The sequence below is a fragment of the Rhinolophus hipposideros genome, assembly GCF_964194185.1.
Source record: "Rhinolophus hipposideros genome assembly, chromosome: 26".
Lineage (NCBI taxonomy): Eukaryota > Metazoa > Chordata > Mammalia > Chiroptera > Rhinolophidae > Rhinolophus > Rhinolophus hipposideros.
In genome coordinates, this window is record NC_138072.1 from 25,696,548 (window position 1) to 25,720,748 (window position 24,201).

Below are 24,201 nucleotides of genomic sequence, written 5' to 3' on the forward strand. Positions count from 1 at the left end.
AACATCTTCAGACTACAAAACCAATAAAATTAAAATGAACAGTTCTAACATAATGTGACAGAGGTCGTCAATTTGTTGGGATCTCTGGTGGTGGGTTTTAGGGTGGAAAGATGGCTTCTCAGGGCTGTTTCAATATTTCATGTGTTTCTATATCTGACTTTAAAAACATAAATGCCAAGAAGAGTTGTTCATATAAATGCATTGTACATAACACTATAAATAACTTCAGTTGTTTTTTTTGAAAGTCCTGGAAAATCAGAACTTACACTTAATTAAAATTTTACCAACAAGCAATCTTCTTTATAGTTCTATAAAGCTGATTTATTCAGTGGTGGATAAGATTAGCAGTGTAGCATTACTTAGACGTACGTTAAATATTATCTAACTCAATTACTATTGGGACTGAGAAGAAAAACTTCCTTCACTGTAAATGAACTCCTTTAGCCGGTGCACACAAATGCGGGAATTCAGTACAGCTTCTCTGAACTAGGAAGCCTGTACTGCCTGCCAGAAGGCGGGTCTTTACAAGCAGCAGCTCACACAATCATGTGCTGCAGCTGCTTCAGTTCGTCCACCGCTTTATTCGAGCTGTCACAAAGCCTTCCTTCACCCAGGGTGCCATGATACCACCTGGGCTTCAGTTCACAAACATCACAGGTGCAAATGCAGGCAGTAAAGCGTGCTGCCGGCGTTCATTTATAAGCTGGTCCACTGGATAATCCAGAATATACTTTTGTCTTTTTTAATTCTCACTGAAATGAAAGCACAATATATTTAAATTGATCACATTCTTTTACATGTAAAGAGCTCTTGAATATTAATTAAAAAGATAAATAATCTTATTCATAGAGAAGAACATGAACAGCTAAGGCGCAAGAATGATTAAAATGATTAAAATGGGACATAAACGAACGAAAAGACTTCTGTGTAAGCGTGGCAACCGAAGCTCACATTTATCCTTGCTTCCTCCTGTACCCTGCTAAAACTGCAGAAAGAGCTGAAAAAGCACAACTCCACAGTGAGAAAGAAATTAGGGCACCTGAGTCACATGCTGTCATTGTTAGAGCCGCAAGCAGACGGACATGCGGCTCTTAGACATCTGAGCAGACGCTAAGGCCACAATGTGGAGCAGAGACCCACACTGAAGCCTGGAGGAAGCTGAGTCATACAGCAAACCCCAAAAGCACAGGGACTGGGTGTCGTGCGGGGCGGCCTGCGGGGCCTCAGCTCCCGCTCCCCACATAAGAACGCAGGACATGGTGAGGCCAAAAAGGAACACCCACGGAGCCATAGGTAGGGGAGTCACACCACTGTAGTCTCACTGGAGGCTGGATTCACACAACGTGTGACCTGCTGTCCGCTTTTCTGCCAAATGACCGACTCCCCTGGCTTGCTGCAATCCGCCATGCTAACAGCAGTTCGCGCTTGCCAGCCCACCCACCATCTTCTTGCCAGCCCCCATTTTCTGCTAGCGTAGCCACGGCAGTTACATTAGTGGTCAATGGCTCACTGGTTACAGCTGACGGCCAACTAGCCACAGCTGAGGGCCATCCAATCACAGTTGATGGCCATTTACTACCTGAGCCAGCACTTTTCTATGTGAGGCCGAGAGCCTGGAAACTGCTCTCTGGGGCTCTGTCCCCACACTGGGGTTCTGGGCACCTCTGAAAACAGGGGTATGAGGTGAGGTCCAAACCAGGAGGTTCTGATGAAAGTACTTAACAAGCGTAGTTATACTTCAGGGACCCTCTCTCCTCCAGTAGCTAAGCTCTGTCCCTGTGGGGCCAGAGCCAGGAGTGCAGTTTTCAGGCTCTCGGCTTCACGTGGAAAGGTGCTGGCTCAGGTAGTAAATGGCCATCAACTGTGATTGCATGGCCATCAGCTGTGGCTACTTGGCCGTCAGCTGTAACCAGTGAGCCATTGGCCACTAATATAACTGCCGTGGCTACGCTAGCAGAAAGAACGGGGGGCTAGCAAGAAGATGGGGGCTGAGCTAGCAAGAGCGGATTGCAGTTAGTACGGTGGATTGCAGTTAGCAAGTGGGGTTGGTTGGCAGAGAAGCCGACGGCAGGTTGCAGATAGTGTGGCTCCTGCCTGCTTCCTTTGTCTCCAATCTACCTACTAGAGAGGATATAGTGGTATGACTCCCCTCTCTATGGCTTCATGGGTGTTCCTTTTTGGCCTCACCATGTCCTGCATTCTTATGTGGGGAGCGGGAGCTGAGTCCCTGCACGACACCCTGCATGACAGTCCCTCCTCTGTCCTCAAGAAAACTGAGGTGACTCTTTCCCCAGATATGGAAACACCAGGTGCGACTGAACACAGGCCAAAAGCAGAAGTCCACACACTAAGTAGTGACAGCCCTCATCCCAGTTTTCTCCCCATCTTGTGGTAAGAATGTTCATAGGCAGGAGATTGGAGGGTTTTTCTCTGGGGAAATTAATGAGCCCAATGGAAAACAAGTACAGTGAATGGCCTTTGGGGGTTTTCCTACAAAACGTTCCCCACCTGATCACCCTACAGGAAGCCAAACGTCAAAAATTCCCATCCATACACGTAAAGCTTCCAAAACAGGATTTTAGGGACTTTTAAATATGAATAAACCATTAAGAATTATCAGATATCCCAGAGACGCTTATAACATGAAAGACAGAGGCATTGAACCCCCTGACAGCAGCCCAGAAGGTAGAAGACCATGGAAGGATGCTTTCAGAATCCTAGGGAGTTGTTTTCAAAACAAAATTCCAAATGCAGCCACGTAAATATTATTACATATTAAGTCTATAGAGAGAATAAAGACATCTTCAAACACTGTGAGGTCTTTGAGAAGTTTGAATCTCAGGTACCCTTCCACAGAAAGCTCCTGGACGATGTATTTCACCAAAATAAATTAGTGAGCAAAGAAAGAGGAAGATGGGGTATTCAGAAAATAGAGAATCCGAGAGGGTGCTGGGGAGGAATTCCTAGGTTTTCCTGGAGAAGAGAATCCTAGAGAATCAATGGTGCAGCAGGTCTAGGGAGGAGACCAAATTGGAGTGAACTGACAGAAGGCTCTAGAAAAGACGCCTTGGGGTGAATGGACCGCCATACTACTTGAACATATTGGAGAAGATTTCTTTCTTTTTAATTTATTGGGGTGACAATTGTTAGTTAAATTACATAGATTTCAGGTGTACAATTCTGTATTACATCATCTATAAATCCCATTGTGTGTTTACCACCCAGAGTCAGTTCTCCTTCCATCACCATATATTTGATCCCCCTTACCCTCATCTCCCACCCTTACCCCCCTTACCCTCTGGTAACCACTAAACTATTGTCTGTGTCTATGAGTTCTTGTTGGAGAAGATTCTTTTTTAAATTTTGTCAGAGATCTTGGAGATAAAAGGTGCATACAAAACAAAGCAAATAAAATATGAGGCAATTATTAGCTCCAGGAAAAATAAACAACACAAGGAAATATATCACAGTACACAATGTGACTTAATTGTAAATGGTATTTACATGAACATACTAATAAAACGATGTACATTGCCGTAACCAACAGAGACAGAAAGAAGTGTGTGATGAAGTGCGGGCCTGGAGAAACAATGTAAGGGGTTGGACTTCGTATCTCCTGCAGTGGAAAGTCCCTGGTAATAAGCAACACTGAAGAATTAGGAGTTACTGTTACAACCACATTATTTCAAAATACGAAAGAAAGAAGAATATGATAAAAGCATTGGTAGTTCTCATTATAAGCTTGGTTAGAACGTAATTTTTAAGCCATACGTGTGTATTATTGGTCGTTGGCTCCTGAGTTTCATGCCTTTGTGTAGTCTCCTCCCACAGTGAATAAGTAATAGGACATGGTTACATGTAGGAAGTGTGACTTCACAGAACAGACCACTGGTGCATTGGCACTGCTTTCTCTCTTGGGTTACCTGCTCTGGAAGAAGCCAGCTGCATGTTACAAGGACACTGGAGCAGGGAGGAGCGAGGCCTCCTGCCAACCTCAGCCTTGCCGACCACGAGAGCCATTTGAAAGTGTCTCCTCACACCACTTGAGCTTTAGATGGGTGCAGCCTCACCCAGCTACAGCCTCATGACAGACCCTGAGCCAGAAACACCCATCTCAGCTGCTCTTGAATTCCTGAGCCATAGAAACTGTGAAATAAGACACATTTTTAGCCACCAACTTTGGGGGGTTATTTGCTACACAGCAGTAGATAACTACTATGAACAACCACAGGCTAGAAAAGCTGATTATGAAAGCGCAAGAAATGACAGGAGAACCTGGAGCAGCCATAGCCTGGTGTGAATGTGACTGGCAATCAGGGCAGGTGAGCCCCAGGATGGATGTGTGAGATTTACAAATCCGTCTTGGTGACTCCCAGAAATTTTATGGTGTGTAGGGCCCCTGAAGGCGGTGGTGGGAAGGCTCGACTCCTATTAATGGGAATGGGAAGTTCAAGTTATGGGGTAGTGTGAAGGCGGTGCTCCGTGGCACTGTTGGCTTCCCAAGCTAGCGGCGAAGAGTGCATACGGGTTACATACAAAGCAACTAGAAGGAAATTTTAATAATGAAGCTATCTGGATGGTGGGATTATAAGTAAACATTTACTTGTTTCCTTAAACTGTTTTAAACATTACACATTTTCATTTTCTGCAGTAAGGATGTGTTAGGCTTACAAATTTTTGTAACTATGTAATATGCATAACATAAATTTTAGAATCTAACCATTTTTAAGTGTACAGTTCAGTAGTGTTAAAACATCCACATTGTTGTACAACCAATCTCCAAAACTCTTTTCTAATCTGTACCCATAAAACAACTCTCCATTATTCTCCTCCAGCCCTTGGCACCCTCCTTTATACTTTCTATCTCCATGAATTTGACCAATCTAGGTGCCTCTATAAGTGGGTACATACAGCATTTTTTTGTGTGTGTGTCTGGCTTATTTCACTCAGCATCATGTTGTAGCAGATATCAGAATGTCCTCCCTTTTTAAGGCTCAATAATATTCCCTTGTATGGATGAACCACGTTTTGCTTATCCATGCATCTGCTGATGGACACTTAGGCTGTGCATTTGTCTGCTCAGGCTACCATAACAAAACACCACAGACTGGGTGATTTAAACCTCAGAAATTTATTTTCTCACAGTTCTGGAGGCTAGAAGTCCAAGATCATGGTTTTGGTTGATTCAGTTTCTGGTGAGGGCCCTCTTCCTGGCTTGCAGATGGCTGCCTCCTTGCTATGGAACACGTCTGTGGTGGAAAGGGCTGTGCAGAGGTCATGAGGGATGAAGAGAGCCGGAGACATGCTCTTGCTCCAGTCCCACATTTTTACCGCGAACAGCCTGGGACCCCAAAGCAGGTGCTGCCAATACCCCTGCTCACCTCTGAGTCAGTCTGAAGCTTCAGCAGAGGGACCTCAGAAGCTGAAGGCTTCCCTCGGGCATCATTTCTCTAGTCCTCACCCACAGAGAAGCCTGGGTGCAGGGCCAACTTCTACAAAAGCAGGTGGCCCTGTTAGGTTGCTCGCATCTCTCAGATGGACAACACTGAGGTATTTCTACACTGTTCCTTGAAGCACCCAGAGGGATTGAACCCCAGCGCCCCAGTGTGGCCCAGCCATTAGCACCCCTTTACTGGCTTTTCTCCCTCCACTTTCTCCTTATCCCCACTCTTCCTAGGACCACCTCTCAAATAAGTGACTGGTCCCAAATCCTTGTTTCAGACTCTGTCTTTGTGAAACCCAAACTAAGATGCCCAGAGAGTGATGCTAGCTAGAGATGGAGCTGGTGCGAGAACCCAGGCCGTTTGACCCCACTTCAAGGTGTAATTATCAGAGCAAATGTATGTTTGCAATAATCTGCTCACAATTTTATCTCTGCAACCAATCAACCAACCAACCAACCAACCAACCAACCAACCAACCAACCAACCAACCAACCAATTCACATGGTGCAGACTGATAGGCTGATTCAGTCCGTAGAATGAGAAATGTTCACAGATAGAGAACGTGAGCTAGAACAGCCCAGGGGTGAATGACTGAGAACACCAGCTCCCGGGTCAGAAGACTGTGCTTGGAGCACCAAAGGAAAGCAAGAGGAACAGGCGGCCTCCAAGATATGTTTCTATCCACCCAAAGTGGGCCAAAGAAGTGCGTTTCTCTCCCTTGGAGGCATTCTGGCTACTGAATAAGAGCTTTCTTCTGGAATGAGGACATCCTCCCCCTGCATAGGACAGGAAAACCCACATTCTGACTCTGCTTCCCCATTTTTCCAGGTTCCGTGAGCAGATCACACCCGTGTCAATATGTCTTGTATTCAGATATGGGTTACCCAAATTGGTTGGGGTGCATGCTTGGAGTTACATTCCAGTCCCAAGGGTATGTATGAGCTGCGTACCCCACTGGGCTTAGGGGCTAGCCTCTTCAGCATCATCTCTTGGGGGTCAGGTGACTCCTAACTGCTGTGTTAGTTCTCACTCGTCTCTCTCAAATGGTGCCCTTTCTCTGAGTCCTGAGAGCGTCCCCTTGTGAGGTCACCACGAGTGTCTTTGAAACCTAGCACTGGGTAGGAACTGGGGAGTACAGGGGGACATCCTCAATGAGTAGAGTGTCATGAGATGACTACACAGTGAAAAAAACATAAAATCAGGAAATGGATTCTTAAGTCATTGTCTAGTGGTGCCATGAACTGGAAATGAGTTTCTTTGTGTTCTCATGTCTTTCTTATGCCAGAAAAAAAATGCCCAGTGTGAAAGGAAATAACTTAACCACTGGGGACCCTTTGCCTTTACACCAGAGATACCTACCAAGTCACGCTGACTGCCATGGGTGTATGTCTGATGGCAGATTCTCTTCTTAACTGGATTACACAGAGGCAACTGTCCTGGAGCCTTGTCACCTGTATGTTGTGTAGACTACTGAGTTCCAGAATTACCAGGCCTGGTTTTCCAGCATAGCCGGGGACAAATGCAGAGTTGGATTTTGGGGGGAAATCCTAGCAGGTGAAGCCACACTTTTTGAACTTGCTTGGAAGCGGTGGGCACAGCAGTGAGCTTCTAGAGCTGGAAACACTGGAGGCATCATGGAAATTTGATCCTAAGTAAAATTATGAGTATCTTTAGTGTGCGTCAGACATGAAACGGCCTGGATACTCTTCCATAAAAGTCCAGGAATGTGGAATTTGTTTTGTTCCTTACTTCTGGAGAGCCCCCAATTAAATTCATATTAGTTGAATTCAATTACATTTAATAGATATTGTATTTGAGTTGTTGGGAGTGTGCAGTGTACACACTCGAAAACACACACACACACACACACACACGCACAAACCAGAGTGATTTTCCAAAGGAAATCGGGTTTTAAAAGGTCTCCATCGGACTCTCATCAATCAAAACGCCACGGAGCAGCTGGGCCCATTCAGCCCCGCACAATACCTGCCAGTGAGGCCTGTCTTCCCAAAGAAGTCCAGTGGGATTTCTGCCTGAATGGGAGCCCAGGAGAGAGGGCAGAACGAGGTCGCCAGTCCTGGGAGCCGCAGGGGAACACGTGGGGCCGGCTCCATCTGCAGGAGCCTGGCGAAATGGGGAAGCACAGAAGAGAGGGGATTGATAAAACCTCGAGGCTAGTTGCCAGGGGTGTCAGTTGCGTGAATGCTTTTTTCTTCAAGAATGAAGGGCACTGTGTCCCCCTCACGAGGTCCTGGAAGGCTGACGATGATGTCACTGCTCCAGTATCTGTTCCCACCAGTACCCTCTCCTGGATGCCGTTCCTTAGGTCTGGGGTCGCAACACCCGTCAGGAGGTTTCAAAGGGAGAGAGGAAAAGGAAATCATGCGCTATTTCAGTGATTTTATTTCTGCAGCCCATCCCTCCAGGACCAGGGAGCAGACCAGGGAGAAACTGGCCCACTAGGTTCTCTGGGCTGCGTGCTGTCCTTAATTAGACAGTGTCTAGAAATTCTCCCTGGGGATGTATTTAACTGCCTTTATTTGGAAGGTGACCAGATAACTGGGCACATCACTTTCCAGTCCTTTAGTAACACTCAGCTATTAATCCACACATTGTGACCTAAATAGTCTCCTTTCCTTCTTCCTTTTTTTTTTTTTTTAAAGAAACACATTCAAGAGATAAAATGATTTCCCTTGGACTTTTCTTTCCTTCATTTTGGCAGTTGAATTCTGAATTGTCCAACAAAACCTACCTGTGCTCCTGTCTCTAAACCATGCTGGATCTCACAAGCACTCTAGAGTGACAACTCTCAGTAATGAACATCTGTGAACCATTGGGGCTGCATCTTCTCATCTAATTCCCATAAATGCAAATTAAGCATTACTATACTAGTCCCATTTTACAGATGGGGAAAGCAGGCAATTAATGAATGGGGTAAACAGGAGCAATTACGTGATTTACCAATTTACAGAGTTAGTGACTGACAAAGCCCGAATTTGACCTGGTGTGTGCCACTTGCTTTGCTTGGCTCGGCTCGCCCACAAAATCTGCAAGGTCTCTCTTGCCTCTCACCGGCATCACTCAGACCCACGCTTCATTCCGTTTTAAATGAGATCCCTTTGCGATCCTCAAGAAAGACTGGAGAAATGTGTGCGTCGCCGGCTCAGCTCCCAGCGACCCCCACACAGAGCGGCCTTTGTTGCTGCGGAAGAGGGACGTGCACCCTGGAGTCTGAGCAGAGGGTGCCCACAGCACCGGCTCCCTGTGCTCCGGGGGCGCGGACCTTACAGACACTCATCACCGAGACGGTCACCGCTCTGCAAGCAGCCATTTCCGCCGTCCGGTCCGCGACAAGCAGACACCCAGTGGGCCGCACGCGCGGGACACACGTCACAGGCCGCGTGGAGCTCAGGCAGGACCGCGTCTGAGTCGGATCCCGCGGGGGCTCCCCATCGCTGTGTGGGCCACAGGACGAAACGGACTTTCAGCGCAGTGCCTGGAAATCAGGAAGAACTCCGTAACTTGTGCATGTTGTTTTCCAAAACAGATATGAAAAAATCCTAGAGGGAGAAAGAAATGGATAATGACCACAGCCTCACGACATGTGTGGGCAACGCTGAGCAAAATGTCGCCCACCCATTTCGAAGCTCTGTGTCACTGTCAGTTTCAGGATCCATCTCGCGCTGGCTTTACGGTGGCTTTGCCCCCCTGAAAATGGCCTGAGGAGAAGCCGACCTAGCCTTCTAAAGCCATGGAAGTCACTCGTGCAACATAGAAATAGTGTACAGGTAAACTGTAGATTCCCTCATTTCACAGGGTCCCTTTGAAAAATCCTTCCCTAATGTGATAAGTGGTTCAAATTAAGATGACACGGCTTCCTGGGACTGGTGTCCAAACCATAATGTGGCATCCGAAGAGCTAGTGTTCTGGAAACCCCGCGGGATCCTAGCCACCCACTAGCCTACCTGTGTGCTCTTGGGCAACTTACTTCACTTCTCTGGTCCTCAGTTTGTAATTTATTCAGTGGACACTCGCAGTATCTCTCTCATAAAGCTTAGATGAGATAATGTGTATACACACCAAACAGTGCCCAGTACATCGTAATGTCTGTTATTATTTATTCAAGAAACACTGGCGAGGACCCACTATTAATACATACATGCCGGGCACTGGAAGAAATCAATATCTTAAAAAATAATAGTTACACTACGTGATCAGTGCTGCTTCTCACATGGTATTGGAATTAGACAATAAATGTGGGTTATACACAAGGTGCTACAGATTCACATCGAAGGAAGCAAATAAATCTGCTGGGGCAGTTGAGGAATGGGTCACAGAAGTTAAAATTTGAGCTTTGTCTTAAAGACATGTAGAAATGCCTAGGCAGAGAAGGTGATTGTCTTAGGCAAATATTACTGGAGCAGAAACCAATTTGAATAGACTCAAATCAACAAAAATGGAGCTGGGAAGCATGAAGCAGGCCTGGGGCCGGCGGCTGGGAAGCAGCGCCTGCCTCCTGGCCCTGGGCTCCATCTTTTGGCACCCTCAGGATCAAGTGTCCTCACCTCTCTCTTGTCTTCTGTGCCCGGTACTCTCATTTCTGCCCCACCGCCTCATGTGCCATCGGGCGTGTTCTCGACAATCTCCCTGGTACATTCCTCTATGCCAACTCCAAGGAATAGCTCTCAGCTCGTGCAGCATAGGGAGCCGGTGGGAGGCACGTCTCCAACGTCCCTGAAAGCAGGGTCCGGGATTGTTACAGGCATAAGGGATCAGCTTGCCAGTGTGGCAAATTACATAATCAGATTTCTCACTTTAACACAATCTTTCATTCCTGAAAATACATGTATGACTTTTAAAAAACTCACTGACGGATTTTGTTTGCTAATATTTAATGTTGCAACTAATTTCATGAGTAAGAACCATGTGCAATATTCTTTTCCTGTACTATCTTTGTCTAATTTCAACATGAAGGTTTTACTAGTCTCATAAAATGACTTGAGGAACGTTCTGTCCTTTTCTGTGTAAGATTGAAATGTTCTATTCTTAAATGTTTGATAGAATTTGCCTATAATGCATCTGAGTCCATGATTGATTTTTGAACTATAGATTTCATTTCTTTGCTGGTTATAGAACAAGTAAAGTTTTCCATTTCTTTTTAGGTCACGTTTGATGATGTGTATTGCTTTTGGCATTCATCCCCTTCATCTAAGTTTTGAAATGTATTAGCGTGAATTGATTCATATAATATTTAAACTGCTGCATTTATAGTCATAGCTCCCCTGTATTACTAATATTATTTATTTCTGCTTTCTTCCTTATCTCCCGATTAGTATTGCCAGTGTGATCTATTTTATTAGCACTTTAAGGAAGATTCTTAGCCTTATCAATCCTTTTCATTGTATGATTGTTATATATTCCATAAATTTCTGCCATCTTTATCATTTTCTTTTTCTTGGGTTTTACTCTACAATTCTTTTTTTCCTTTTTTAACTTCTCAATTTGGATGCTTAGCTCATTCAATTTGAGCTGTTCTTCTTTTGTAAGCACTTAAGACTGTAAACTTTACTAGTCTCACCAAGTTTAGGATTGTTGTAGCTTCCTGATAAATCTTTCCTCATTTTGTAGCCTCCCTTTGTACGTGTACTAATGTGTATTTTTGTTTTTATGCTTCCAGTCTGTTTTGGTTAGAATTTGCTTGGAGTATACTTTTGTGCCTTTTTATTTTCAGCTTTTCCTTGAAAATTTAAAATGAGTCTCCTAAAAGCAGCATACAGTTCGATTTGTAAAACTTAATCAATGTTTGTCTTTTAATTTTACAGTATAACCACGTGTATTTATTTGATTACTGATATATTCAAATTTATTCCTGCTTTCTGGTTTTCCTCATTGTTTGTTTTCATTTTTTTAAAAAATAGAAGTTTATTAATATGTATACCTTGTGTATACCTGGGAGATAATCAAGGAAAAATGAGTAACTCTCAGAGGTGGCTTAGAATTCAGGCTTAAATGTCATCTTCAGAAAAACAGAGAAGAGTTTGGGGAAGGTCACTTGTGGGGAGGTGACCAGGAAAAATGTGGTAAACAAGAATAAGTTTCATTATACAGATTTAACTTGGTGCCTTCTCTATTGATAAGAGTTTCTTGTGATTTGGTCATCCTTCTCTTCCTGGTACAGAGAGATACCCTTACAAATAAATATTTTTCTTTACAAAAAATATTTATTTAAAAATTACTTACATTTTTCTGTTACAGCCGACATTCAATATTACATTGGTTTCAGGGTTACAACATACTAGTTACACATTTATATAATTTATGCAGTGACCCCCCCGTTAGTCTAGTACCCACCTGACACCATACATGGTTATTACAATATTATTGACCATATTCTCTATGCTGTACATCTCTGTGGCTATTTTGTAACCATCAGTTTGCACTTTTTGATCCATTCCCCTTTTTTACCCAACCCCCCAACCCTCCTCCCATCTGGCAACCATCAGTTTGTTTTCTATATCTATGAGTCTGTTTCTGTTTTGTTTGTTCATTTATTTTGTTCTTTAGATTCCACACATAAGTGAGATCATATGGTATGTGTCTCTGTCTGACTTATTTCACTCAGCACAATACCCTCCAGGTCCATCCATGTTATTGCATCTTTTTGTTTTTTCTTGCCTTCTTTTGTATTGATTGGGCTTTTCTTTTTTTCCTTTTCTTTTTCTTATTGTATTTTGTTACTCTAATGGTTTGGAAATTTGCTCTAATAGTTTAAAGCTGCGTTGTCTTAAAAGTAGCCAGTAGCCATGTGTAGTCATTAAGCACTTAAAATACGAACAGCACAAACTAAGTTATGCTGTAAGTGTAAATTACACATCGGGTTTTGAAGACAAATTTTTAAAAAATGTACAATATTTCATCATTATTTTTATATTAATTAAATGTTGAAAAGATATTATTTTCGATGTATTAGGAATAAAATATATTATTAAATTATTTTCACCTATTTCTTTTTCCTTTTTTAACATGGCTCCTGGACATTTTTTAAATTATAAAAATGTCCTGCAAGTGTGGCTAGCATTGTATTTCTGTTGAACAGCTTTAGTTTAAAGATTACACTAAATATTTTCATATATCTATTTAACTTAACAAAGTCTAATGTTAACAAAATTCTTACTTCTTCTTGGACAATGGAAAGACCAGAATAATTTACCTCAACATAGACCTTCCCAACTTATATGCCTGTATTTTAGTTCTTTTTTTTAAAATAACCTACATGTTAGCTGTTATTATTGTGGTTTTATGGAGATTAAAGGAGAAAATTATATAATTATCTCAACAGATGCAGAAAAATTATTTGATAATATTAATACCCATTCATGATTTGGGGGGAAAAAGAAAAACAATGTTAATAAGCTTAACTTACTTTTCTTTAAAGCACCTCAAAGCACTTACAGCAAACATACTTAAAAGTGAAATGTTGAAGTCATCTTGTTAGGGAGTTGCAGTGAACTTGTTTGCCAGTGCAGTGACGTGGGGGCGGGGTGATAGGGATTGGAAAGGGAAAAACAGAACTCTCATGATTTGAGCATGATATGATGGTCTATATAGAAAGCCCAAAAAGATCTGCTGGTATATTATTAAAACTAATAAGTGATTATTCACTGTGTGCTAAACGCAAAATGAATATTTTGACTGAATTTCAATTGCATCTCTACATATCTACATTGATCAGTTATAAAAGTAAAAATCAACAGCATACTAGCAACAAAAATGTAAAATGCCTAGGAACAAATCTAATATGCAAGCCCTTTATGGAAGGAAAACCGTAAAACTTTATTGAAAAACATTAAAGATCACCTAAATAATTGAAGAAATATGCCATAGTCCTAATTAGGAAGTTTCAATATCTTAAAATGTAATTTCTCCTCCAATCAATCTCTATTTTACTGTAATTCCAATGAAAAATTCCTACACAGCTTCTTGCTGAACACGGCCAACATGGTGTTCAGCGCTTCGTGGAGGTTGGCCAGGTGGCCTACGTCTGCTTTGGGCCTCATGCTGGAAGCTGGTCACGACTGTGGATGTTATTGATCAGAACAGGGCTTTGATTGATGACCTTGCACTCAAGTGAGGAGACAGGCGATGCTTTTCAAACGCACGCAACTCACTGACTTCACCCTCAAGTTCCCACGCAGTGCCTACGAAGTATGTCCAAAAAGCCTGACAGAAGGCAGATATCAAAAATGGGCAGCCACAAGATGGGCCAAGAAGAGTGAAGCCAGAGAAAAGAAAGCCAAGATGACAGACTTTGATCGTTACAAAGTCATGAAGGCAAAGAAAATGAGAAACCAAATAATTAAGCTTGAAGTCAGGAAGCTTCAAAAGGCAGCTTTCCTGAAAGATTTTCCCAAAAAAGCACTTGCTGCTAAAGGAGAAGCTGCAGCAGCTGCTGCAAAGTTTCCAGTAAAAAAGATGGCTGCTGCAGCAACAAGTCTCCAGCCCAGAAGTTTCCTGCCCAGAAAGCTGCAGGCCAGAAGGCAGTGCCTCCAAAAGCTCAGAAGGGTCCGAAAGCTCCAGCCCAGAAAGCACCTGCTCCAAAGGCATCTGGCAAGGAAGCATAAGAACATAAAAGGCTGTTATAAAAGTAATAAAGGTTCTTTTTGATAAATTAAAAATAAAATTCCTACACAGTTCTTTTCTACTCTTTTTTTCTTCTCCACCTTCTTCATCCCTGCCTTCCCCACACCCTCCTCCTTCATGTTTAATAAAACTTGCAAACCTTATTCTAAAATTTATAAGGATGAGCAAAGGCTTAGGAATAGCCATAACACTCCTTACAAAGAACAAGGTAGGGAGACCCACCTACCAAATACAGTAATTAAGTTATAATTTTCTAAGCTGTGATCATTAAGCCAGTGTAGTATTGGCACGGGATATGCCAAGTGAACAATGGACATGATAAAAGACCTGGAAACAGGCCTGTGCACATGTGTATATTTCATTTACGGCAAAAGTAGCATTTCAGGTGAGTGAGGAAACTACATGAAAAACAATATACTAAAATATTTTAATGAACTTAAATTAGGGCAAAAGGAATTTTTTCACAGGACACAACCACTATGAATCATAATGGAAAGATGGATACATTCAACTACATTAAAAGTAAGAATTTCTGTTCCTCAAGAGATACCATAGAGAGTGGAAAGATAAACCACAAGCTGGTAGAAGACATTCACAGCCTATGTAATTGACAAAGGGTTAGTGACTCGAATATATCACCATTTAATCTGCATCCATAAGAAAAAAATAAATAACCCAAAAGAAAGACTGGACAAAAGTTATCAATGGGCACTTCACAATGGAGGAGATCCATGCGGTCGATGAACTTGAAAAATGCTCCATCTCAATAACAAACAGGAAAGTATAAATTAAAACCATAGTGAGATACCTTGCGGGAAACAGCGTGATGGCTCCTTAAGAAATTAAAGGTGGCGTTACACATGACCCAGCAATCCCACTGCTGGGAATGTACACAGAAGAACTGAAAGTAGAGACATGAACAGATCTTTGTACACCCGTGTTCCCGGCATGCTAAGAGGAATGTGGGCATCAAGTTCTGGAAAACTATGCAGCAAGCCAATGAGTCTGACTTATCATTCAACGAAAATGTCTTGCAAACCTGGTGCTAAAGACTCAAGAGAGAAGGCTGCCCAAATGGCGCTCACATTCCACTGGGCCTTCGACGGACAGAGATTGTCCATTTTAAAAATGTTTCATCCAGGAGGTTATTTGGGATGAGGTAATTAAAGTGAATGAAGGGATAAGGATTTTGGTCTACCAATAAGAAAAGACTTTGAACAGCAGGACAACAACAAAAAAAAAAAAGTTTTTCTGTTGCCATCTTCTATTTAGAAAATTGATCCACTGAATTATGGTGACAGAAGTTAATGGATCTGAGCCAAAGAGATGAGCACGGGTTGTAAATTTTGAGGGAGTTGTCCTGGGCTGTAAAGTTTGGGGAGTTCAGTTTCCTAGACGTCAGTAAAGACGTCATGTTTCTACAGCCTCTGAATACAGGCCTCTGTTATTCAAAGTCAGTGCTCTTTTGCCCCTTGCTGCAACATACAGAAAGGGAATTAGCCTTCACTGGTGTGGGGAGAGTCGGAGCAAACAGCAACAACATGTTATGTATTCCCATTAATCCTCACAGAGTGTATACTGTTCATTTTCTTCATATGGAAGTGGCCAGATCCCAAACTGCATCCTACAGGGAAGACCCCCGGTCCCACAGCCTGTTTTGTTGTGGCACCTTCCTCTGCAGAGCCCATCCCAATTCCCGCCATGTCCTGGCTGCATTCACCTGTCACAGCCTTCATGGGTGCCCAGGTCCCAGCCACAGAGGTCAGGTGAAGTCCGGGCACTGGGGACTTAGGGCACCCAAGGCTGAGAACCTCCGCTGCTGTCTTTCTGGTAACTTACAGTCACACACACACATACAAAAAGCTTTTTATTCCAACAAGATTTACGATTAGTCATTTCATGCTTCAGAATTGTATTCAATCAATACAAGTGGCCTTTACTGCATTACATTACTTTCCCTTTTTCCTTTGTAATCAAAAAAATATATTTTGTTTTTTAATAAACCTAAACGTCTCTAAGGAGGGATCATGATGTGATCTTTTTAAAAAAGGTCTTAGTTCTGCTAAGCAGTTTGATGTGTTTGTGGTTGGCAAAGGTGAGGGTGAAAGCCAGAGGAAAATGAATTTGCATGTTTTAGCAGTAACTCAGAGGCCACCATAGGCGCTGGGTAGGAAAAAGAGAAATCTACAGCTTCGTTTGGAAGAGGACCACAGAGTACTTTTTACGCATTAATTCACTTATTCAGAAAGTATATGTCGAGCTCTTGTCACATCCAGAACGGGCATGGTGGTGAATCCCACTAGCGGTTCAGTAAAACAGAAGTATCTACCACCACAGGTTTTAGACTCATCATCACCCCTTCTAAACCTTCAGTGACATCTACAGTCTTGTCACTGCTTTCAGTCTGGAGCTGGGAACCGGAGGTGCTGAATTTGCCAGTCCACCAAAGAAATGACTTGTTGGGACACGTCAGGGCACAGGTGCTGGGGAGCTCCATGCAGTCACAAGAGGCTTACCCATGGAAACTTGCAGAAATGGAACAGAGCATAGGAACTTGGAATGTGGGGTTCCAAGAAATCCTGTCTAAATTTCTAAGGCCAGGCAGTCCCAACCCAATTTTGGGTTATTCTTTGTTGCATCATTTTTCCCCAACACATCCCTAAATACTGATATTTAACAAAGTTCCCATCTCACCCCTCTCCTCAGTCTCTATATTTTTCCAGAAAAACGTCAACCACCTATATAACTGGGACTCATAAATCTCTCTGGTTCCTGCCTCACGATCCTCTGGGTTCTGAGGCCCTGGTTTTCAACTCGATACTGGACATCTCTCCTCAAATGTCCCACAAATAGTCGAAATATGCAACAATGAATGCATTATCTTCAGCCTTGGTTATGTCTCTCCATGTTCCCTGTGTTGGCGAGTATCTCCACAAACTGTCTCTCCTCTCCTAGTCAGGCTCCGAGTGCCATTAATTCCATTTTCTGAGCATTCCCACATTCGTCTCCTTCTCTCCACCCTTTTTGAGATCAGTTTGAATTCAGGTCCACCATCTCTTACCCTGTCAATTACAAGAGGGGCCTTATTGGCTTTCCATCTCTCTCTGATGTAATCCATCTCCACACTCTTAGTAGAGTGGAGGTACGATTCCTAGGTGCCTACCCAGATCCATTTGTTTCTTTTTCCTTCCCAATGATTTACCCACTTCTTCCTTCCTTAAAGAACATCAATTTTGTTCAGGTATCCTCCCTTCCTCATACAGCCCCTGTGCCTCAGGAGAAGCTCACCCCTATTTAGTCCCAGGAATTGGTCTAATTATACAAGGGGTGTCCCAGCGCCATTGTCAGCCATTGGTGAGGAACAGGCGTGTGATTTGTTCTGCTCAACCAGAAAGGAAGACACATTTGTTGGAAGCCCTTAGACATTGCTTTCTTATTCTTAGAGGACTATGAGAAGGCACTCAGCAGATGTGACAAAGGAAGCATTTAGTCCCAACTGGTACTGGCAGCCATTCTCCCACTACTGGAAGAGCCAGCCCTACACTGAAGCCAGCCTTGTGGATAGCGGACTGGATGGACAGAGGGGACCTCCGGGTGCTGGGTTCACAGACCCACATCTCCTCGGGCTCCTTGTTGTATGAGGCAGTGGATTTCCTAATAGTGTAAGCTAATTTCAGTTGGCCTTTCTGTGACTCGCAGCCAAATGAATTGTATCAGAGACACAGAGTGGTTTAAAGTAAAAATGTGGTGATGGCGATCCCCTCCACAAAGGCTCTCCACTCCTGGAGACACTGCCTTAGTGCAGAAAGCCCTGGATGGAGCCTGCAAGGCCTGCAGGAGCTGATGGGGCACATCCCCACCCAGTCTGCAGTGACGCCATGGAGGCAGCTTGAAATCAGCCACGGTGGGAGTGTTGATACCCAGGACATTGGGAAACTCTACAATCTGGGGCTTTCTTTCTCCAAGGAGCTGGTTGTTAAGCATTTCCCAGCACACGCTGCCTTAGCGTAACATTCCAGACCTTTCTCAGCTGGCCCACGCCTGCCTCTTCAGCCTCTTCTCCTTCCCTTAGTTTCCCCGTAGCTCTAACCACACTGAACCTGAAGTTGTGCAGTCTCCTGGCTTTAGGTTGTCACACAAGGTGCCCTTTCCCTCATCTCTAGGGCTGACTTCTCCGTCAGGCACGAGTTTCTGTGCTAGTGTCCACAGTACTTTCAGGGGCCCATGAAAATGTTTTAATTTCCTTTTAAATTAAAAGAGAAAAATGAACTTTTAGGTCAAAGAAAATGCTTTAATATGAACATTACATGCTTTTCTCTCCCGGTTCAGTCAGTAAAATATAATGGTAAATATTTTTTTATGGAGAAAGACGCCCAAGAAGACAGCAGCGCCTGAGCCCCTGAGTTATAATAGATACCTCATCTGACAGGTTCATCTCTGTGAAGTTTTTCTAAACTCCAGGTTAATCCTCCTAGCCTTTACAATACTCTCTTTATACTTTTGAAACAATTTTCAGAACAATATGGATGCAAAGAAATAAAATTCCTTTAAAATAACACTTACATGTGCATAACAATGTGTGCGCTTCACTAATCTGTGACCGTATCTAAGACACTGATTATGTTTTATTCTGCTCTGAGCTCCAGCCTCTTGCTCGGGCTTAACACAATAGGTGCTGTACATCTTTTCTTTGAGTGAATGAATGAATGAATGAATGAATGAATGAATGAATGAATGGATGAATGAATACCTGTGTGTATTAGTCTGCTCAGGCAGCCATAACAAAGTACCACAGACTGGGGCTCTTAAACAACAGAAATTTGTTTTCTCACAGTTCTGGAGGCTGGAAGTTGAAGATCAAGGTGCTGGCAGGTTGGTCCTTCTGAGCCTCTCTCCTTGGCTGGCAGATGGCTGCCTATTCCCTGTGTCCTCATATGGTCTTCCTTCTGTGTGTTTCTGTGTCCTAATTTCTTCTTTTAAGGACACCTCATGTTAACTTGATTACTTCCTTAAAGACACTTTCTCCAAATACAGTCACAAACACTCAGAGGGCTTCTGGGTTTTTAAAAGCTTCTTTATGAACAGTGATTTGCGTAAAATAGTCTTTTAAGAGGAGCAGCTATTTTCTCTTTTCCAAAGTGTTTATTGGGACATAATGAATTACAGAAACGCTGTCTGGTTGCAGCATCCCAAAAGGAAGATGTATATGCATCTGGTGGGAACAGATTTTTCTTTTGATTGGGGGATGATACAGTCCTAAGCCACATCTTTCCACTGAAGTTTCAGTTCTATCCTTTGGAAAATTGGAAATCATTCTGAGGTTCCAGGCGCCAGGAGGTCCTGTGTGGGATACAGATTTCTGATTGTATCCTCCTTTTCTATTCTTGTCATTTGGGCTTCTAGTGTCAGATCATTGAATGTTGGAGCTGGAAACCCAAATTCCTCATTTTCTGGCTGAGGAAGTAGAAGTCACCTAGTGGGCGAGTGGTTGGACTATAACTGAGTCCCTAACTCTCAGTCTTGGATTATTTCCACCACCTTCGGTTTCCCCTACGACCCAAGTCTCAGTCATTGCCTGAAACCCTCTCTGGAGCAGGGTGGAATTTGAGTAAACAAGTTCAAATATCCAGTAGATAGATAAATAGTTAAACTATCCCTAGTCTATGAAGGGTTAGAGCTCTGGGCAGGCGGACATGAATTACTGAAGAGAAGGAAGCTCATTTGGACAATGAAACCTGCCGGGTAACACTAGGTTTGCACTGTTTCATGCGAAAGTGACGAGCAGCTGTGGTCTGGCCTCCATCTGACCACATCTTTGTTCTTAAGTCTTTTTCTCAGCAGCTGCAGTAAAGTCTCCTTAGTGGGACATGAGGTACACCTAAATGTTTGTCCCTTTCTAAGTTCAGAAAAGCTTGGAAGGAAGACCTCATCTGACCCCACGTGGAAAGGTATAAGTACCCTTAGCCTAGCTTTCTATGCTTGGATATGCAGGGCAAACGAACTAGAATGACCTGGGAGCACTTTTCCTAATGCCCAGGCCTGGGGCTTAAACCCAAACCTGGTTGAGATGATCCCATGTGTAAAACGCAGCCCTGCAATTCCGCGGTTCATCCTGCCCCCCATCCCTCTCACGTGCTGACGCCGCCCTGGGTGTGCGATAACCAGGAGCCAAAGCACTGGCTTGTGACAGGTGTTATTCCCACCTTAATTGTCCTCCATGTCAGGCTTTCCAGATCCCACCCTGAAAAGTCACTTAGGGCGTAGACTGTGGTTTCCCCAGCCCCCGTTCAGAGTGAGCTGAGTGCCCAGTTGCCTTGGGCTATCATCCAAAAGACCCAAAAGACCCTGTCACGAGGGTGTCATCTGGGGTCTCTAGTCCCACTCTCCACATAAGAACGCAGGATATGGCGAGGCCAAAAAGGAACACCCACGGAGCCATAGGTAGGGGAGTCACACCACTATAGTTTCACAGGCAGCTGGGTTGGAGACACAGGAAGCAGGAGCCACAGGATTCGCAACCCGCCGTCCACTTGTCTCTGCCAACCAACCTCACTTGCTAGCTGCAACCTGCCTCTCTGCAGTCCGTAATCCACACTCCACCATGCCATGCCATGCCACCACACTACGCCACACCACCATCTTCTTGCTAGCCCCCCATCTTCTGCTAGCTTAGCCACGGCAGCTATATTAGTGGCCAATGGCTCACTGGTTAGAGCTGATGGCCATCCAATCACAGCTGATGGCCATTTACTACCTGAGCCAGCACCTTTCTATGTGAGGCTGAGAGCCTGGAAACTGCACTCCTGGCTCTGTCCCCACAGACCCTAATGGTTCCCAATACAAATTATGTTACGAGAGACCTGTGTTTACAGGACCTGAAAAGGATTCCTGACCACAAAATGAAGAGGGCTGAGTGCAGAGAGCAAGGTGCCGAGTGCAAAGACCAAAGTGCCAGGTGCAAAAACCAAGATGGAGCATCATGTGCAAAAAGGACCATGTACAAAAGAGCCAAGTGCAACACAGGAGTTAACTACGCATGCCTAAAAGAGGACTGAATCACTGCATGCCTCAGTCTATAAACACAGAAGGCTCCTCCCAGTAGGGGAGAAGGTGCCCTTACAGCATGAGCTCACCCTTTATATTCTTTGATCAAAGAACAAAGTTTCTGCTCTGCTTTCATTCTATTTGCGCCAAAGGCACTGGGCAGAAGGACCTTAATGCGGGTCTCTGACCCAGAAGGGTTGGTAACAACATAGCAAGACTTCTCAACATGTGCTCAAACGGGGCAAAATGGTTTAATAATCACTACCAGTGAGATTTCTAAACAAACCTGAATGGACCAGAGAGAGGTTCTAAATGAGTCTAGAAATCAGGGAACACCTAAAGTAGAATTGCAACAATTCCTCACATTTCCAGAGAGATCCAGGATGCTGTCCTCCTGTTTGCTGCCCCGTGGAGGACACACGTAGAGGTGACTCTTGGTGAAGCTTGATTTAGGAGTCAGGAGTCCAGAGGTTAGGGCGACAGCAAACGGGCTTCTGGTGATGCTGAGATTTTGGTATTATTTCTTTAAAATGATTATTTCATTAAAATGAGGCACATTCTGTTGAGAGCCTTGTAAACTTGTCTCTGAGGAGGATCTGATGGGAGAGCAAGCCCTCCGACTGTGTGGACTGCAGGCTGGCTCATTGTGGGGACAGAGCCCCAGAAAGCAGTTTCCAGGCTCTCGGCCTCATGTGGAGAGGTGCTGGCTCAGATAGTGGATGGCCGTCAGCTGTGGCTGGTTGGCCATCAGCTGTAGCCATTAAGCCACTGATATAACTGCCGCTGCTTCGGAGGGGAGCAGAGGAGAGTGAAGGAGGAGACTGAAGGAGAGTAAGGAGAGTCGAGGACAGTTGGTCGGCTGGCAGCAAAGCGGACAGCAGATCACACGTCGTGTAAACCCAGCCTCCAGTGAGACCATAGTGGTATGACTTCCCTGCCTATGGCTCCGTGGGTGTTCCTTTTTGGCCTCACCATGTCCTGCGTTCTTATGTGGGGAGTGGGAGCTGAGACCCCGCAGGCCGCCCCTCCAGACACCCCGCACGACACTCATCTTGACAGTCTTCTGGGCCCTGGTGGCCCTCTGTGGGTGTTGAACACCTTCGGGGAAGCCAGAGTCACACTTCTGTCTCTTGGAATGACACTTTCTGCAGCTGGTAGTAACAATGAGGGGTTTTTGTCACCATCTGTTTCTTGCCCCTCCATCATCTTCTTTGTTCTCTATCCCCTCAACCCACTCCCTCTCCCATCCTGCACCAGGAAAGTTGCACTCAAGTGAAGGAGAGTCTTAGGGGGTAAGATGGAGTCTGTGAAGGCAGAGCAGGGATAGCAGAAGCGACCAGCGGTCCGTCAGGCAGGGCCTAGGTGACACCGAGAACCAGCCCGTCGGATACAGCACCTGCTCCTACACACACCAGGAAAGCAGCGAGCTTGACATGGCAAGTTAGTACACAGATAGTGCCAGTTGTCTTGTCACCTCTTGAGTGAGCAGGTGGCTGATCTTGTGCCCTTCCTAGCACATGCAGCTTGCTGTGGCCTGGCCCTCTCTCCCACTGCGTCTGAGGTCCCTGGAGGTGCCCTGCCCGGCCCACCTCTCACCCCCACAGCCTTCCACTGTTGCGAGGGGTGAGGTGATGGTGCAGCAAAGGTCTGACTTCCTTCCGTCCAGCAGACAGCCGCCCTGCTGAGACCTTCGGAGGTGGCTCTCCAGTGAGACCCACACACATCCAACATCCGCTCTTTACTCACTGGCCTGACAGTTTCTGTAGCTTTCAACCAAAGAACCTAACTAAACGTTTTACACAATAAAATCGTCCCCAAAGCCCAGTATATACAGAGAGATAGCCTCTGGGTGCTCTGTTGGAGCAGGGGAGGCTACTCCTATCAGCCCCTCCCTTCCTCTGCTGGGATGCCTTTGAGGGGCTCCCCTAGCACCCCAGGGGCCTCAGCAAGCACAGTTTAAAAGCCACTGCAGTAGGAAGTGATGGGGCCTTGGGGTCCCTGGCCTCTAAGCCACAAGGAGCAGACCTGAGCGTACCAGTGAGAGTTGTAACAGCTTCACTAGGGACCAAAGAGAAGGTCTTTCTGGGGCCTTCAGATCTCATTGCACCCCTGCTGGCCCGCCCTGTGCAAAAGGACCACTAGACTGAACCCACAGGCCCCAAACTTCCTCTGGTTCAACAGTCAGACCGCTGACAGACACCCTGAGATTACGGTTCTCTCTCTACTGGTATAACCTTGAAAATTAGGGTCCACCTTCTGTGCCAGGTGGAGGCATTGCATTTGGCTCAAGTCTCTTCCTAACTTACCTGGACAAGTACCTACTAGATACTGTGGTGTTCCCTGTCAAGCACTCCGACCGCTGTCCTCTAGCCCTGGGTGTATACAGTTGGGTTTACCCATAGCTGTACGTGCTGCTGCACGCGGGAGGCAGATTTCCCAGCCACAGCAGACAGGACAGGGGCGGGGCCTCCCCAAGCCCCGCCCATGATACTGCGCTTTGTGCTGGCTTTTCCATCCCGCACTCACAGCACCCCTTGGGGTGCGAAGGGCTTTCACACAGTGGAAAGCAGCTTTAGCTTTCAGATGAGATGTCCACAGTCCCACGTCAGCAAGTGGCTGGCGGACGACTCACACCCAGTCTTATTGTAAGGAGTTGCTTTTCAAGCCCAGCTGCTCCAGGACTCAACCCGTCCCCAGTGAGAGCGAATGGTAGCGCGCTCCTTCTGGCGCTGCTTCCTTTGTTCTTAGGCACAATGGTGGAGACGCCCTTTCCTCCTAGGTCCCCTCCCCATCTCTTGGGGAATCCTTAAGTAGCAAGGTCCACATGTGCAGATCCAGTTCTTCAGGGAGCTTGGGGCGGGCAGGCCCTGGGGCTTTTCTCCACAATTGGCCCTTTGCCTGGTTAACGACAGATGATCCGAGGAGCAGAGACTCGCCAACAATCCCTGAGGAAGTCTAGGGAAGACGCAAAGGCAGACATGCCTGGGCACATCAGAAGAATTTGGTCTCAGAAGTCAGATAAGGACGTCGGCCCCCCCCCCCACCGCTTCGACCAGAGCACCGCCCAGAACAG

At 45.0% G+C, this 24,201-nt stretch overlaps 1 pseudogene across 1 annotated transcript; it reads left to right on the top strand.

The window, feature by feature from the left end:
- Positions 1-9,915: 9,915 nt before the first annotated feature.
- On the top strand, positions 9,916-14,065 carry LOC308493332 (large ribosomal subunit protein eL14-like; annotated as a pseudogene). Its single transcript has 2 exons — positions 9,916-9,999; positions 13,454-14,065. The product of its transcript is annotated as a large ribosomal subunit protein eL14-like (transcript).
- Positions 14,066-24,201: the final 10,136 nt, after the last annotated feature.